The sequence below is a fragment of the Capra hircus genome, chromosome 8 (genome assembly GCF_001704415.2).
Source record: "Capra hircus breed San Clemente chromosome 8, ASM170441v1, whole genome shotgun sequence".
NCBI lineage: Eukaryota > Metazoa > Chordata > Mammalia > Artiodactyla > Bovidae > Capra > Capra hircus.
Window position 1 is genome coordinate 19,781,887 of NC_030815.1, and position 8,313 is coordinate 19,790,199.

An 8,313-nucleotide genomic window follows, 5' to 3' on the forward strand; every position below is an offset into this window, starting at 1 on the left:
TCAAACTCTTTGCGACCCCATGGACTGTAGCCCATCAGGCTCCTCAGTCCATGGAATTTTCCAGGCAAGATTACTGGAGTGGGTTGCCATTTCCTTCTCCAGCGGATCTTCCCAACCCAGGGATCGAACACGCGTCTAGCGCACGGCAGGCAGGCGCTTTACCATCTGAGCCACCAGGGAGATCCTAAAACTTCAGAAGGGACCCTTATTTCAAGACTAAAGTAAAGAACATGTAAGTATTAAATGATTAATGATGGCACATCGGAAATTATCAAGCAGTCAAGTCTTTAAAACATACTTTGCCTCCCTGTCGTATTCCATTGAATTACAAGCCAGTTAATTATCCTTCCTGCTTTATTTTCCTCCATAATATTTATCACTGTCTGATGTGCTATATTGGAGAAGGCAATGGCACCCCACTCCAGTACTCTTGCCTGGAAAACCCCATGGATGGAGGAGCCTGGTAGGCTGCAGTCCATGGGGCCGCTAAGAGTCGGACACGACTGAGCGACTTCACTTTCAGGAAATGGCAACCCACTCCAATATTCTTGCCTGGAGAATCCCAGGGACAGGGGAGCCTGGTGGGCTGCCATAGACCCCATAGGTCTATGGGGTTGCACAGAGTTGGAAACGACTAAAGCAACTTAGCAGCAGCAGATGCACTATATATCTTCAGGTCAGTTCAGTTCAGTCAGTCAGTCCTGTCCGACTCTTTGCAACCCCATGAATCGCAGCACGCCAGGCCTCCCTGTCCATCATCAACTCCTACAGTTCACCCAGACTCATGTTCATTGAGTCGGTGATGCCATCCAGCCATCTCATCCTCTGTAGTCCCCTTCTCCTCCTGCTCCCAATCCCTCCCAGCATCAGAGTCTTTTCCAATGAGTCAACTCTTCGCATGAGGTGGCCAAAGTATTGGAGTTTCAGCTTTAGCATCATTCCTTCCAAAGAACACCCAGGACTGATCTCCTTTAGAATGGACCGGTTGGATCTCCTTGCAGTCCAAGGGACGCTCAAGAGTCTTCTCCAACAACACACTTCAAAAGCATCAATTCTTCGGTGCTCAGCTTTCTTCACAATCTAACACTCACATCTATACATGACCACAGAAAAAACCATAGCCTTGACTAGACAGACCTTTGTTGGCAAAGTAATGTCTCTGCTTTTGAATATGCTATCTAGGTTGGTCATAACTTTCCTTCCAAGGAGTAAGCATCTTTTAATTTCATGGCTGCAATCACCATCTGCAGTGATTTTGGAACCCCAAAAAATAAAGTCTGACACTGTTTCCACTGTTTCCCCATCTACTTCCCATGAAGTGATGGGACTGGATGCCATGATCTTCATTTTCTGAATGTTGATCTTTAAGCCAACTTTTTCACTTTCCTCTTTCACTTTCATCAAGAGGCTTTTTAGTTCTTCTTCACTTTCTGCCATAAGGGTGGTGTCATCTGCATATCTGAAGTTATTGATACTCCCAGCAATCTTGATTCCAGCTTGTGCTTCCTCCAGCCCAGCGTTTCTCAGGATGTACTCTGCATAGAACTTGAATAAGCAGGGTGACGATATACAGCCTTGACGTACTCCTTTTCCTATTTGGAACCAGTCTGTTGTTCCATGTCCAATTCTAACTCCTGCTTCCTGACCTGCATACAGGTTTCTCAAGAGGCAGGTCAGGTGGTCTGGTATTCCTATCTCTTTCGGAATTTTACAGTTTATTATGATCCACACAGTCAAAGGCTTTGGCATAGTCAATAAAGCAGAAATAGATGTTTTTCTGGAACTCTCTTGCTTTTTCCATGATCCAGCAGATGTTGGCAATTTGATCTCTGGTTCCTCTGCCTTTTTGAAAACCAGCTTGAACTTCTGGAAGTTCACGGTTCATGTATTGCTGAAGCCTGGCTTGGAGAATTTTGAGCATTACTTTACTAGCGTGTGAGATGAGTACAATTGCGTGGCAGTTTGAGCATTCTTTGGCATTGCCCTTCTTTGGGATTGGAATGAAAACTGACCTTTTCCAGTCTTCTGGCCACTGCTGAGTTTTCCAAATTTGCTGACATATTGAGTGCAGCACTTTCACAGCATCATCTTTCAGGATTTGAAATAGCCCAACTGGAATTCCATCACCTCCCCTAGCTTTGTTCGTAGTGATGCTCTCTAAGGCCCACTTGACTTCACATTCTGGGATGTCTGGCTCTAGGTCAGTGATCACACCATCATGATTATCTTGGTAGTGAAGATCTTTGTACAGTTCTTCTGTATATTCTTGCCACCTCTTCTTAATATCTTCTGCTTCTGTTAGGTCCATACCATTTCTGTCCTTTATCGAGCCCATCTTTGCATGAAATGTTCCCTTGGTATCTCTAATTTTCTTGAAGAGCTCTCTAGTCTTTCCCATTCTATTGTTTTCCCCTATTTTGTTTGTATTGATCATTGAGGAAGGCTTTCTTATCTCTCCTTGCTATTCTTTGGAACTCTGCATTCAGATGCTTTTATCTTTCCTTTTCTCCTTCACTTTTCGCTTCTCTTCTTTTCACAGGTATTTGTAAGGTCTCCCCAGGCAGTATTTTGCTTTCTGCATTTCTTTCCCATGGGGATGGTCTTGATCCCTGTCTCCTGTACAATGTCACAAACCTGCAATCATAGTTCATCAGGCACTCTATCTATCAGATCTAGTCCCTTAAATCTTATTTCTCATTTCCACTGTATAATCATAAGGGATTTGATTTAGGTCATACCTGAATGGTCTAGTGGTTTTCCCTACTTTCTTCAATTTAAGTCTGAATTTGGCAATAAGGAGTTCATGATCTGAGCATATCTTATTTAATGCTTTTTGCAGTCTCTATCCCTCCATTGGACTAAGTGCATACCACAAGAGAAAGGAATTTGTTCTACTTTGTTCACTGCTTAGAACACTGTAAGTATTCATCAAATATTTGTTATTTTAAAAAGGAAAAAAATGATAATAAATGCTTGCTATCTTTGGGTGGTAAGTAATACTGAAATGTTATATGAAATTTATCAAAACTGATTTGTCCTGTCTCATTTCAACTAGAGTGTTAGAAAGGAGACAAGCTTGTGGAAACAATTAAATCCCATCATATTAACATTGAAGCACACAGTCAAAAGTCATTCTATTACACAGTTTCTTTATTCTAATAGAGAAGCTATCAGAACATAGATAAAGAGAATTAGCTGGCTTGTAATTAGACTCCTGGGACAACTACATGATAACTGTTTCAGTTTCCACAGCCTATACTGGATACATTAAATATACTGCATTGCACTGACAAATGAAAAGAAAAGTGGAATTAGCATGCACTTAGAGCAGTACATGTTTGTTAAGAAGTTCCTTGTTCATCAGTGCTACAAGCTGTTTACATAGTACTTCTGCAAAATATCCCATCATAATTCATAGCACAGATGAGAGACATTCCTTAAAGGAATTGGCATTCTAGAAGCAATGTTTCTAATTGGTGATTATCCACAGTATTGACCCATGTACTGAAATGTTGAGAAGCTGTTTCAGGTAATTCTAATAAACTAATTTGTTTTTGATGATGCTGTTCCTTAGTTCAATATGCTTTTCTTTGAAAGGGGCTGGCTGTGAGGATGATCAGACTGTATTCTCTGATGCAGCACTCCCCAGGGTCCTCTAATTCTCTCTCCAAGCTCAGAGCTCCAAGACCAGTCTTCCAGAAGCTTCAGGCATGTATCTGATGCATTCGTAGATAAAGAGCCCTTCTTAGAATACCCACAAGGAGCTAAGAACATTGGATTCCTCCTAGCTTTTGCTGAGAAATTATTAATGTTATGCCAGTAGAGCTACATTTTGACCACCTCCATGGTTGCCAGGCCTGCCCAAGACCTCAGTATCTCCTTCTTGGGCCAGTGTGCTTCCCAGCATCTGTTCTGTCTCCAGCGGTCTTTCCTGCACACATGCAGAAGCCAGATGTTACTATGTTCGATAAAGCCCTATGTGATCAAGTCTGATTCTACCTCTCCCACCTAATTCTCCAACAGCAACATGATCCTCAGCCATTCCTAGCCTTCCTGCTATTCCTCAGATTTTGAAAAACTCATTCTGGCTTCCGACATTTCTGCAGCTGCTGTTGCTTCTCCTGAATACACAAAATTATCACTGCTATTCTTCAACACGCTTGCTTTGCCTTTCATACTCTACCTCTGTATAACTCAACTCTGGGCTAAGGTCTTTTACTGTTGCTTCCCAGAGAGAAAGAGAGAGAAAGAAAAACAGAGGCAGAGAGGAGAGAGATAAAAGGAGGGAAGAAGAGAAGAAAGAAGGAGCCATTCCCTCTTTGAGAATATTTTTTAAGTATTGTGTATTTCTTCATACAATAGGATATTAAGCTCCAACTCTCTTATACCTCCCCTGACATACTCATTTTCTACCCTCCACCTTCCAGTATAGTTATATGGTTTTTTTATGGTTTTATTTTAAAAATTAGGATTTGGTATCCACACTAATATAATTGAATGAATAAAATTTATTGGTGAGCTACAAGGTATACTTGAACTATAAAGAAAGCTGAATGATGAAGAATTGATATTTCTGAACTAAGGTGTTGGGAAAAGACTCTTGAGAGTCCCCTGGACTGCAAGGAGATCAAACCAGCCAATTCTAAAGTAAATCAGTCCTGAACATTCATTGGAAGGACTGATGCTGAAACTCCAATACTTTGGCCACCTGATGCAAAGAACTGACTCCTTGGAAAAGACCCTGATGCTGGGAAAGATTGGAGGAGAAGGGGATGACAGAGGATAAAATGGTTGGATGGCATCACTGACTCGATGGACATGAGTTTGAGCAAGCCCTGGGAGGTGGTGATGGACAGGGAGGCCTGGCGTGCTGCAGTGCATGGGGTCACAAAAAGTTGGACATGACTGAGCAACTGAACTGACAAGGTACACTAGAAGTATATTCATTTTCTTATAAAATTACTGTTTCTCTTGGAGACAATAATCGTCTTGGTTTCTGTCTTCTTAGTTTTCTATGTACTTGTCTCCAATTTATCCCCAGACTACGAAACAGAACACTGAGATTCATTTACAGTTAGTCAGATACCTTGAGAATATGTTTACCATCTTGAAGCATCCACCCTGCAGTCTTTCCACATCCAGTCAGGATTGCTTCCTTTTCAGATATTCCATATAACCGTTATCCTGGTAGTCATCCTTGGGAAATTAAAATTCCCAGGGAGGTGGGAGGGGGGTTCAGAATGGGGAACACATGTATACCCTTGGCGGATTCATGTTGATGTATGGCAAAACCAATACAATATTGTAAAGTAATTAGCCTCCAATTAAATTTAAATTTAAAAAAAAATTTTAATAAATAAAATTCCCTTCCCTCTCTCCTTTACTAGACCCCAGTTTCTTGGGCCAGCTTCAGGGAATTTACATTAAAATTCTCAATTTTTAAAGACATTGGTTCATCATGGTCCAGTTTCCAATATTGCCACCGAGAAGGCCAATGTCACCACGACTTTAATTCTGTACATGAAACTATTTTGTTTGTCTGATTGCTAGACAGAGCTCCCTAGAATCTTTTAGGACCTCTTTCTCTCTGGTTTTCTAAGAATTCACAATAATGAAACTTGTTTGAATATCCACTGTGCAAGGCATTTGGCTGGCCCTTACAGTCCTAGAAACACATACCCTTCAGTTCTGAGAAATGTTACCTATTTTTGTTTTAACTTATGTTTTTATTTGGAATTTAATGCAATCTTTATCATTAGTTTGATTGCATTACATTCTAAGCCAAATCCCTATATACACAATGCTAGAAAATTAATTTCTTCTGCACATAGCTCACCCTGTTGAGAATAAACAAAAAACTCCATCGTGCAAGAACTCTACATTTCACCCCTTCCTAAAATATTGAGATGTCCACACCTAGCACCATCAATACAACATCCTGACTTTGAGCTCATGGACAGCAAATGCACGTGACAGTGAGGGCTGTGAATCCTTTCTGATGGACTCCCTTTAAGGTCTTCTGGGCCTTGCCCCTTGGCTGTCAAGAGCTCTGGGAAGGCGGAGACAAGTTTAAAGGCAACCACACACCACTGGTTCACAGTGCCATCCTTCCTGGTACCAGTGAGCACCACCATTTGGGTCCTTGTATTATTAATTCATGCTTTTCTCTCTTTACCTTAAATAGATACCTGTTTATATTAAAGGAGATGAATACTTATAAGCAGAGTGCATCATGTGAAATGCCAGGCTGAATGAAGCAAAGCTGGAAGCAAGATTGCTGGGTCCATTTAGTCAAAGCTATGGTTTTTCCAGTAGTCATGTATGGATGTGAGAGTTGGACCATAAAGAAGGCTAAGCACCAAAGAATTGATGCTTTTGAATTGTGTTGTTGGAGAAGACTCTTGAGAGCCCCTTGAATCAAGGAAATCACACCAGTCAATCCTAAAGTAAATCAGTCCTGAATATTCATTGGAAGGACTGATGCTGAAGCTGAAGTTAAAATACTTTGACTACCTGATGAGAAGAGCTGATTCACTGGAAAAGACCCTGATGCTGAGAAAGACTGAGAGCAGGAGAAGTGGAAAACAGAGGATGAGATGGTTGGATAGCATCACTGACTCAATAGACATGAGTTTGAACAAACTCCAGGAGATAGTGAAGGATAGGGAAGCCCAGCATGCTGCAGGTCACAAAGTCAGACAAAATTGAGTGACTAAACAACAACTCACTATGTAATTTTAGATATTTTTATTACTCTGGTATTTATATCCACTTATCAAAATATTGTTTCTTAGAATTGTGCTATCCTGTCTTTAGTTATTATACCTAATATTATTCAGTTCAGTTGCTTAGTTGTGTCCAATTCTTTGTGACCCCATGGACTGCAGCACACCAGGCTTCCCTGTCCATCACCAACTCCTGGAGCTTATTCAAACTCATGTCCATTGAGTCAGTGATGCCATCCAACCATCTTATCCTTTGTCATCCCCTTCTCCTCCCGCCTTCAGTCTTTCCCAGCATTAGGTTCTTTTCAAATGAGTCAGCTCTTCGCATCAGGTGGCCAAAGTATTAGAGTTTCAGCTTCAGCATCAGTCCTTCCAATGAATATTCAGGACTGATTTACTTTAGGATGGATTGGTTGGATCTCCTTGAAGTCCAAGGGACTCTCAAGAGTCTTCTCCAACACCTCAGTTCAAAAGCATCAATTATTCGGCACTCAGCTTTCTTTATAGTCCAACTCTCATATCCATACATGACTACTACCCTTGACTACACGAATGTTAGCAAAGTAATGGCTCTGCTTTTTAATATGCTGTCTAGGTTGATCACAATTTTCTTCCAAAGAGTAAGTGTCTTTTAGTTTCATGCCTGCAGTTACCATCTGCAGTGATTTTGGAGCCCCCAAAAATAAAGTCTGTCAGTGTTTCCATTGTTTCCCCATCTATTTACCATGAAATGATAGGACCAGATGCCATGATCTTAGTTTTCTGAATGTTCAGTTTTAAGCCAATTTTTTCACTCTCCTCTTTACATTCAAGAGGCTCTTTAGTTCTTCTTCACTTTCTGCCATAAGGGTGGTGTCATCTGCATATCTGAGGTTATTGATATTGTTACAAAATTTATCTATTATGCTACTTTTCCCCAAGCTTCTTAGCTGTTTTTAACTTTCTGTACTCCCAGATAAACAATAGAAAAACTTTTTCAGCTTCCAAAATAAACTACATTCACTTATATTTGAATATGTTAAAACTTAAATTAATTTAGGAGGTACTCATATTGTCCAAAACTTAGTGTACCCCAAATATGTTTTCTCAATGTACTCAAGTCTTGATGAAGTCCCTCATTAGTTTAGCTTTTAATTTTCTTCATATAAGTAATAAATCTTTTAAAGTTGTCTTTATGTTATCATTAATATAAATTATTGTATTTAACAAAAACACATTAAGCAACATGTTGTTCCATCCTAAGTTTATGTCATATTTCCATATGGATTGCTAGAACTTTCAGAGTAACATTTAACAAAGGGTATATTGGTAAGAATGTTTAACTGGTTGCTGATGTAATGTTTCACAATTCAGGTAATAATGTCTTTTGAAGGAACATTTTAAGGCAAGTGCCATGAGTACAGAGACTTATCTTGTGACAATTATATACATTTGTCAATATCTTGGTCATATTTTTGTTGATTTTTACTCTATCTGCTTTTTGTTATGATTAAATTCTATATTTGTTTTAGCGATCTACAGTGATTTAGGTGAGATAAATCATGCTTTTTCCTACTCTCAAGTATGTTCAAATTTATCAAATATATAT